Source organism: Mytilus edulis, chromosome 4 (assembly GCF_963676685.1).
Source record: "Mytilus edulis chromosome 4, xbMytEdul2.2, whole genome shotgun sequence".
NCBI classification, from domain to species: Eukaryota; Metazoa; Mollusca; class Bivalvia; order Mytilida; family Mytilidae; genus Mytilus; species Mytilus edulis.
In genome coordinates this window covers 44,548,700-44,559,826 of record NC_092347.1, presented here as the reverse complement: position 1 = coordinate 44,559,826, position 11,127 = coordinate 44,548,700, and the positions used below count along the sequence as shown (strand labels likewise).

Here is an 11,127-nt window from a genome sequence, read left to right as displayed (position 1 = left end):
GATTGTACAAAGAAGATTGACGTCGAGTACCCTCGTATCTCTTTAAGACTTTACGTTTTCATTTTGCTATATAAATTATATTATACACAGATTTTTTTTAAAAAGTAAACCAACAAAAATACTGAACTCAAAGAGAAATAAAAATCGAAAAGTCCCTTACCAAATGGCAAATAAAGCTTAAACACATCAAACGAATGAAAATCAGCTGTCATATGCCTGACTTCGTACCGGCATTTTCGTATGAAGAAAATGGTGGATGAATCCTGGTTTTATATCTAGCTCAACCGTTCACTTGTTCGAGAGTCATATATAATTCTATTATATTGACAATAATGTGTGAACACAACAAACAGACATAATAGGAAACATGTAAAAAAAATAAGCATATTTCATGATCAATAAATAATAATAAATTCAATATTTATAGAGCACATTATATAATAAAAAAAATTACTCTAAGCGCTTCACATTTAAAAATATATAAAATACAAATAAAGGCAACAGTAGTATACCGCTGTTCAAAACTAATAAATCCATGGACAAAAAACAAAATCGGGTTAACAAACTAAAACTGAGGGAAACGCATATACATAAAATACATAAAACATAGATTACAAAGCACTATCTTCAAAGAATCAAACAAGCATATAAAAATCAACATGTTTAGAAATGAGGACGAAATTGTTTAGACACCTGTCTGTTCTTGAAGACTTTATTTTATCTATATTGTTATGTTTTATTTTGGTTCATTAAGTTGCTGTCTTTTTGACGTGTATCTAAATTCTCTTTTTATTCATACGTACACATATTTATGTAACTCAATTATCTTAAAAGATTTAGCACTTTGCTTAGTCATGTTTTTGTTTGAGAAGACATTTTATACTGACAATGTGTTTTAAAATTAAAAGGAATGTAACAATATATAAAAAATATCGTTTAAAGTTACAATTTTGTCTCTGAAGAAGTAAAACTAAGTTTACTAAAACTACTTAAAATAACACACTTTTTTAAAACGATTAGTGTTTCTTAAGTATATACTTATGAAAGGTTGGGCACATGTCCTTGTAGTTTAAACGAATGCCAATTTACCAAAAAAGGTTTTCTTTCTATGATTTCCAAATATTCTGCAACAAACAATACCCCTATAACATTTTCACATGAATCCTATAATATCAATTGATATATATGAATATGATAATCAGATGCACTACTTCAATCAACACATACAATGAACTGCCTAGAAAGTTGTTAACAAAGTTCGATCGATCTCTGACTTGATAAATGTAACATATGTTAAACTCAGTAAAGGTTTTATAATTTACCGTATGAAGATAGTGTTTACAGTTACATGATTTACTGACAAAACATTTGATGTTTACGAGTTGATTGGGATTTTTATTTATCCCATAAAATCAAAAGATAATTTATTTCAATCATCATTCGAAATCTTTTAAGTTAACATTTGCTGTTGGATGTTGGCTTTTGTTTTGGTACTGTGATTGGACTTATCTGATAATTTCAATTACCTATGTGATTAATAAATAAGATTGTACAAGACTTTCTGAAAGGTAAGTGAATATGTTATTTTTCAAGATTCATAAATCAGGAAAATATATATTTTTCTTCTAAAACGGTATCTTTTTTTAGCAGTAATACGAATACTCGTTTGTTCTAACTTAAAGGTTTTAGAATGTACTCGGTAAGTTGTAGTTGAACTGATTCCTCAAAATATATCACGACTGTTAAAGGAGGTTTGTACTCATTATGAAGCATTGAGATTACCTTAGCTGTATTTGGCAAAACTTTTAGGAACTTTAGTCCTTAATGCTCTTCAACTTCGTACTTTATTAGACCTTTTTAACTTTTTTGGATTCGAGCGTCACTGCTGATTCTTTTGTAGACGAAACGCGCGTCTGGCGTATATACAAAATTTAGTCCTGGTATCTATGATGAGTTTATTTGCAAGATGAACTTTACACTTGTTCAATTTCGAATTATATGATATAAAATAAAACAGATATCTAAAACATCAGATGGCATTCGACTTACACAATGCGTTTAACCTGCATGACGATTTTGTGGACTTCTTGTACAACTCCTCCCCCCCCCCCAAAAAAAAAAAAATTAATTCAGTGACCTTCAATGAAATAGCTGTTATTGGTTGTAGCGAGTGAACGTTTTCTAATAAATAAAAAAAATAAAGTCAATCTACCCGTGAATTCAAAGAGTTTGATATATACTTGTCGATGACCGGTGATAATTTATAATTATCACTTGTAATGACCAATTAATTGTAAACTTGATAACTATTGACGTTTTGGATTTATGTAATTTCCATGCTCAACTCAAACGTAGCAGCAGTATCGACACTGAGGTGTATGGGCATTATTCATATGTAAGTAAGTAATGTGTTTATTACAGTGACTCGTGGACAATTTTCAATAAAACCTATATGTCATATATATACATTTATATTTGTTTAATGTTTCTCGATATCGTATTTTATTTTTCGATTGTTTCTGTAATTGTGTATAAGTATGAATTCCCATCTGGAAATAATTCCAATGTTTTCTAATCCATAAATTATTATAGTAACGCGCACCTATATAACACATGTGTGACAGTAAAAATTGAAACATGTAAAATCGTATAACTATAATAAGTATTTGAAATACACAATGCATGTATAAAGTTTCCTTGTTGATTCAAATGTTTCAACACAACATGTCACACGGTTTTACGATAAATCTCTAAATGTGATTGTATTACAATTGTAAAGTGAACAATTATAGGAAATATCATTGACAAACTACTAATATGTATTTGACATATTAGATATAAGTATCAATAAGCCATTAATATATACGAACATTAATATATGCAATCTTGAAAGTATTTCTTTCTGGTTGATTTATTTCTTGCCCTGAAATGTCTTAGCACTACACGAACCTTAACTAACTGATTGTGCAAATTGAGTAAACTGCTAGATCTAAGGTAGAATTTTATTGTTAACCTATTTATTTGTTTGTGTTTATTTATGTTTTCCTCCATTAACTTTGGTGATTATATGTCCATTAATACCGAGTGTTGCTTATTATTTTATTTTTGTTTTTCATAGTTTACATACATTTGCATCTTCCATGGATTTTTATAAGTATCATTTATAATGTTAACTTTCTATCTTTTTTCTCTCTCGAACCTGTATGACAATTCGTTAAGGCGGCATATGTGGTATATCCATGGCACAAATTCTTCGTATTCGAGTTTTCTTTTTGGGTATGCAATAGATTTTATTTCTTCAAAAGCTTGTCGTTATCAAACCATTCACTTGTTGGTTTGTTGATTGTCTTACATCTAAATCGTTTGGTTTTAGGTGGATAGTTTCTAATTGGCATTTGTGCCACATTTCCTTATTTTTGAATTATATATTTTTAGAACAGAGAAGGGAAACCCTGTTATTAATTCGGGATGCAGAGTTTTAAATAATTCTGCCTGTTCGTGTTAAGTTGTGCATAACTATTTCCATGGAAGTATTGTATTGACTACTTATATGATATTCCTAAATACAGGCAACAGTAGTATACCGCTTTTCAAACTCATAAATCCATGGACAAAAAACAAATCGGGGTAACAAACTAAAACTGAGGGAAACGCATAAATATAAGAGGAGAACAACGACACAACACTACAATGTAACTAACACACACAGAAACGGACCAAGCATCAGACAAAATTCCACGAAAATAACAAATATAACCATTAAACATATATATACATAGGAAACGTTGGGTCAATTTGTAACCTCTGAGGGATTATCTTACTCTGTTGAAAACCAATATGACTTCGGTTGTTATCAGCTCTTTTGGCCGGGTTGTTCTCTCTTTGCACTATATTCCCCATTTCCATTCTCAATTTTAATACGACAAATTTGAGGTTGATGACGTTGAAATATTTTAAAATGAACAGAAAAAGTGAATTCTTCTTGTATACCGTATAATAATATATTTTGTTAACCATGCTAAATGATTCTAAGTGCGTTTTTTATTCACTACATTGTATACCAACATTAACGGTACCAATTGTTCTGATGCGTATTTCGACAATTAATGTATCTTTAAGGTTGTACACAACACCTTAACTAAAATTAATTTGGCTCGTTTAATTTTCATAAAATTTTAACAAAGTATTTACTTTGATCCTTAATTACACTGGTTATATAGAAGTTTGAGAAACACTTATTTAGACCATTGAGAAGCTTAATATTCCCTTACAACACAACGTAATTAAAACGTTTAGCTTATTTTACAGAGTTATCTCCCTGTAGTGTTAGGTACCACCTTAATAATGCTCGAGGCTAAAAAATTCGAACATCCAAAATCTAATTATACAAACCAAAACCCAAAAAGAATCTATAGTATATCCGAATGTGTATAAGTAATCAGAGCGTTGCAGGCGTGAGATCAATTCCTTATTCTAAAATGATTTGTCACTAAAAAACATTTAACAGAAAATGTCAACTTCAAACAATATCCGTATTTCCATTCAGTACCGGGATGCATTTTTTGGGGATATGATAAAATTTAGAATTAATATCGTAACATGTAAATTAAAAGTATTAATTTTACTTATATTTACAAAGATTTGCATTGTTACATAAATACTTAAACTTGTTGCTATATATTTATTTGAGTCGCCTAACTATCATTAAGTTTTATGATAATGGAAACGTATCTAACTCTTGCTTTATTTGTTTACGGAGATCAATGTGATTGATTTTGAGTTATTAATTCGTGACATTGTTCTCTCCATAGAGAATTGTCCTCATACTTGTCACAAGTTTTATTATAAAACGGTAAATAATTGATGATTGTATTAATCAAGTTCAACATCACTTAATACCTATATATCTCGACTTCATTTTTCATACATATTTTATACCGTTAAATAGAAATGACAACTATTTAAATTTTACTTCCAATGAAACTTCCATGACCAATTAACACTTGTACAATGTACAATGTACGTATTAGATACTTGTAACGACATTCTGAACTCTATGCCAAAAAACGGATTTAAAAGCCAATTTAACTTGAGTCATGTTTATGAAAATCATACGCAAAAGGAATATTGACAATAATAGTAAGACGAAGAAGAAAAGAATGTTGGAGAAGAAGAAATTATTTCGGAATTATAAATTAAAACAAAAGAAAATTTTCACATCTATTCATAATCTCAGAAGTGCGCTTGGAATTTATTTTACAGTTAGGGGGAAATTAGAAATATATAAAGGATAGAGAGTAAAGAGCCATCCTATTTGTACTCATCACTGAACATTAATCACTCAAAATGATAGATTAACAGTAACAAAGTATCTTTTTTTGGCTTTAAAATAATGACATTGGTCTATGAGGTATGGATACAGTAGCTCTCCAAAACATTATATCTGTGACAACCATGTAGTAACTGTGATTGTAAGGAAAAACAATACAGAAAAACACAAACAAAATAACGGTATTTTAAAAAAAATTGTTGGACGCCATACCGTTACTCCGTCTGTTGGTGTCCCCGATAAGGAAGGGTAACTTTCGTAATGAATATATACTTTAAAACGGACAATAACAACTAAATCGGATAAACGTTAAATAAAATGAGATGATAGGTATAAAAAACTATAAAAGTATAGCTACATGAAGTAATATAATATCAAGATCACTTACAGTTTGATTAATGTAGTTTTACGGTAGTCTTTAGCGCTCCAGTATCTTCCATTGTACTTCTGAAATAGATTTAATACAGCAACGTGATAATAAATGTCAGAAAACATATGATTAACACAATACCTGTACCTTTCTGCGAAAAAAAAAATAAACGTACATAAAAAAATTAAAAAAGGAAAACGCTTAGACGTTAAATGTTGTACTTGTAGTTTGGGTTTGTCGTCCTTTTCATTGCTGTTTTGGGACAATAGTAGCTCTGTTATGTTTTAAACTTTTCGATGTTTTAAAAACTGATTTCAAACACCACCGAAGAGAAACAAATGGTAGGGATGCAATTGAAGAGCATCAAACTACTTAAGATATCTTGTTCTTTTACATAACTACAAATGTAAGTCTAAAACGACGCTGATGAACTGTAAGTTTCCGATGAAATCATTAAGCCAGTATGATATTAATGCGACATTATTTTGTTATACTAGTACCAAATTATTGGAATAACAAAAGTCAAATTGAAGAAGTTAATACTCAGCTGAGAAGACAATGGTTTGCATCCGCACAACCACTCTGTAATATCAATATAATAGGTGATAATAAACACTCGCTAATAATATCGTATTGAACAATGCTTGCAACGTGGTACATTTTGTCACGATAGCGAGACAACTTAATAATAATAATACCAATAATAAGTTTTATCTAAACAGAATAGCACATAGACTAACCCACATTGTTGCCCTGTACTATATTACACGTTTTATAACATGTAAAGTATAAAAACGAAACGTAATAAATAACATACAGTATGTTTTCCCCCTTTGTAATCGTGGACGGCCGTAAGCCTGCCTATATATGCTTACTTCAACTTCTTCATTTGAACTCTGGTGGATATTTGGCAATCATACCACATCTCCGTATTTTAATATGTACACATTAAAGTTATCAAATGTAAGTTAATATGTACACATAAACATTTTATTCAAATGAAATGAGATTCCAAATAAACATTATTGTTAAAAGAATAACAGTTAACTTTTTAAAAATATAATGTAGTACAGTTGACAGACATATTATATAACAGACACAGTGAAAAAAAATGTATAATAGTCAGCACGAGTTCGTTGAGTTTATTTGTCGTTTTTGCTTTGCACTTTTAGTTTCATATGATATACATGCCATCTGTTGAGTAGTAAACACTATTACTTATCTTTTTATCTAATTATTATGAATGATTCATGTCTTTGACATCTAAATAATATTTCAATTGCAATCTGATACCTGTAAAAATATATCTATGGAAATATATTTTGACTCTGAAATATGTGCATGGGTTGAGATTTTCGAATCAATCATATATAAATTGGGGAGTTCTTTTAAACTCCGTTTACCTCTACAAAACTATTTACTAAACACCTGAAGTACTCCGTTAGTTTTAAGAAAGCTTAAACTGGTCATTTTACTAGTTTGTGCCTATATCTAAATATTAGGCATAATACTCGGTATTTAAAGTTATGTATATATGTATATATGTATATATTGATATTTTATGTTATGTTCACTTATTTAATGTTATATCTCGTCTCTCTATTTTAAATATATACCAGCTTTTATAAAAAGTAAATCACAGAAATAGTAAACTCCGAGAAAATTTAAAACGAAAAGTCCCTAACTAAATGGCAAAATAAAAAGCTTAAACACATCAACCGAATGGATAACAACTGTCATATTCCTAACTTGGTACAGACATATTCTTATGTAGAAAATAGTGGATTGAACCTGGTTTTATAGCTAGGTAAACTTCTCAATTGTATGACAGTCGCATCAAATTCCATTATATAACAGACGTAATACGTACAAATGTCAAAACATACCAGTCAACATTGTGTTATAATCTTAATCACTAAGATGATAAGTGTTTGGTATGACTGTAAATTTTCAATTGTGTTCACGTGCGATGAACATATGTCAGTTCTCAATTTATACTGTATACCTTGCAACAAAATTATATTCATTATCTGTGTTCATTATTTTATCACATATTTGTAACGTGGCTTTAGCATATGTAATAAACTCAAAATTGTCCGACTCATATTAGCGTCCGGGACATGGTTATAGGTTATTGTACCCTGTTCCAAATGACGTGACGTCAATGCATACTTAACGACAATGGCGATCAAAAACGGTGTTTGTATTAAAAATCCCTTGTGTTAATATTTCTTTTGATCGAGGTAAGCTATTTCAATTGATATTTTATAATGTTTCTTTCTATGTTGTGATTTTGCACTATTGTTCGGACAAAAGTCAATGGTGACGGATTGGTTCCTATTTTAGCGTTTAAACCCGCTGCATTTGTTTACACATGTATCTGATGTTCAGTAGTTGTCGATTGTTGATGTAGTTCATAAGTCTTTCTCGTTTCTCGTTTTAGATATAGATAAGACCGTTGGTTTTTCAGTTTGAATTGATTAACACTAGTTATTTTTGGACCCTTTATAGCTTGCTGTTCGTGGTGAACCAGGGCACAGTGTTAACAAACATACTTTGACCTATAATGGTTTACCATTACAAATTGTGTTTTGGATGGAGAGTTGTCTCATATGCACTAAAACAACATCTTTATAATAATGCTTCACATGGCAACAGCTTATTGTAAAATTGCCTACTTAGTAATTCGATTATGCGACTATGAGTTTTGCGTTCAATTATAAACGAAGCAAATTTAAGAGGATTTGTACAACAAATGAAGGTATCCTTAATCTATTATACCATAATATTGATGTGAAAAATACTATAGGTGAACTAAAATTATGTTTGCTCTGTAAAAAGTAAAATCACAAAAAATACTGAACTCAGAGGAAAATCAAATCGGAAAGTCCATAATCACATGGCAAAATCAAATGACAAAACGCATAAAAAACGAATGGACAAGAACTGTCATATTCCTGACTTCTACCCCTTTTAAGTGAGCATACAAGATAATGCTGGCTTTATAAACGACATAGGCTGGCTTTAAACACATAGAAAGGCAGCCTTGGTGCCATGGGGACTTTTTGTAAACCTTTTATACTTTTGTTGTAATAGAAAATAGTCAAGCTGGTTGCCATTTTGGTTGTACTATTGTTGTTTTGGTTTCTTTATCAATGTTGATTAACAACACTGCTCGTCACAACAGTAATGGTCGATGAGTCGAAGACGCAATATTCATGATTACGGACAAAGTGATCAAGATACATTTTATGAGACGGTGAAATTACGATCTGTTGCCCCATGCCAAAATATAGGGCCTTTTGACGTCAGACGATTAAACACTCCCATTTATAATGGGTTTTGAAGTGTATGTTGACGCTGACGTTGGTAATGACTGTACAGCGTTGGTTTGGTTTCTTTTATCATAAGTAGTAAGTCATTGAGTCATATAATCATTAGTTACACAACGTAGTTTGCTAATAATGAGGATTGACCAAGAAAGGCTTTTTGTAAGTAGTACTTGACAACAATAAGTTTAAACCGTAAAAAAAGAAAAGAACAAGGAAACATAAAGCATTGTAATGACGTTTTGATGCCAATCAAATTATCTTAACGTGCTCGTAAGACAGATTTTAATACGAAAAAAGTCCATCAGTTAATGAGTTCAACAGGAAACTCGTAACGTCAAATTAAAAATATCAGTATATATCGATTTTATTTAAAGCCAATTAGGCTTTACTTTAAAGATATAACGTCTACTCGATGTGTTATGCCTGCTTATACAGCCTTTTCTCTAATTAACAGGAACACTTTGTGAAATAATATTTCAACAAATTTTTATACATCCTTGCCATGGATACGGTTTAATTATCTTGCCTTAACAACTTTCCTGTATAATGTTCTTTTTTCAAAGGAGTTCTTCAATTTCGATTGATTACTTTTATAGTGGTATTTTCCCTGAAAAAGTAGAAATTTATGAAGTAAATTTAGTCCTGTGTTTTGATTAGGAATTACGGTAACCATCAACCGACTCTTGGAAATAAACTTCCCTGCAGATATATTTGTATCAAGCTCGTTATTGCGTTTTTGGCATTACTGACCATGTGAAAACCAAATATTCTTCATGATAAGATTGTAAAGGGAAACTAGATGTAGATTGGTAGATGGTTAAGGAATGACAAGACAAGTCTATAAAATAAAGTAAATAGGATAAAAAAAGGAGTACATACATGTACTTATAGAATTTAGTAAGATAAGTAAGACAGACCTCTTCCTGACGATATAAGCCTTGCTCATTTTAATGATATTCTTATGAAGGAAAATATTACTGTAGCTGTATTTGTCAATTTCTTTTGTAATGAATTATTTGGTTCCAAATGCTCTTCAACGTCATACTTTATTTGGACATTTTAACGTTATTCATTCGAGCCTCACTTAAATAAAGGCAACAGTAGTATACCGCTGTTCAAAACTCATAAATCCAGGGACAAAAAACAAAATCGGGGTAACAAACTAAAACTGAGGGAAACGCATAAATATAAGAGGAGAACAACGACACAACACTACAATGTAACTAACACACACAGAAACGGACCAAGCATCAGACAAAATCCCACGAGAATAACAAATATAACATCAAAACCAAATACATGAATTTGGGATAGACAAGTACCGTGACACGTCTTATCGCAATGTCAATTTACACTATACAATATAACTTAAGTCTGTTGTAGAGGAAACCTGGTATCAATGATAAGTTTATTTGGAATAAATGCGATTCCATAATTGTTTTAACCCTGATTTGTATCTTCGTAATTGATTGATGAGATTTGACCACCGGTACTTAAGGTGGTACCTAACACTACAGGGAGATAACTCTGTAAAATCAGCTAAACGTTTTAATTACGTTGTGTTGTTAAGGGAATATTAAGCTTCTCAATGATCAAAATAAGTGTTTGTCAAACTGCTATATATCCAGTGTAATTTTTCTGATAAAACGGTTGGTTCAAATTTTTTGAAATTTTTATATTTTTGTAAAAGGGTAAAAGTAAATACTTTGTCAAAATTTTAAGAAAATTAAACGAGCCAAAATAATTTTAGTGAAAGTGTTAGGTACCACCTTAACGGTCGTCTAAAAATTTATACCAAAATAATTCAAAATTAAAAGTAATTCAGACAAACATCTATGGAAAAAGGGATAACTGATTTTCCTAAATATATTGTTTCACACAATTTGAACATTTAAGCAGTATGTTAGATTGTTGTCTAAAACTATTGGACTGGTGGACCATAACCTCACAGGCCATATTGTCGTAAATAACAAGAAGTATTATATATATAAATATATCAAGTTATTTTTATAATCTTGCTATAATATAAAGAAACCATATATATTTGTTATTGTCGGTAACGTTTTTGTTGTTCGTATAGATTATATGACCATAGA

General features: G+C 30.4%; 1 protein-coding gene across 4 annotated transcripts in view; it reads left to right on the top strand.

Moving 5' to 3' along the window:
* The first annotated feature begins 1,301 nt into the window (after positions 1–1,301).
* LOC139519750 (small conductance calcium-activated potassium channel protein 2-like) overlaps positions 1,302–11,127 on the top strand; it is a 174,721-nt gene continuing 164,895 nt past the window's right edge. For 3 of the 4 annotated variants that reach the window (XM_071312003.1, XM_071312004.1, XM_071312001.1), the window contains exon 1: positions 1,302–1,568. The gene's annotated coding sequence lies outside the window, so the exon portion shown is untranslated. Of the gene's footprint in view, positions 1,573–2,355; positions 2,396–11,127 lie in introns of all 4 variants that reach the window. The other variant, XM_071312005.1, reaches the window with a different exon arrangement.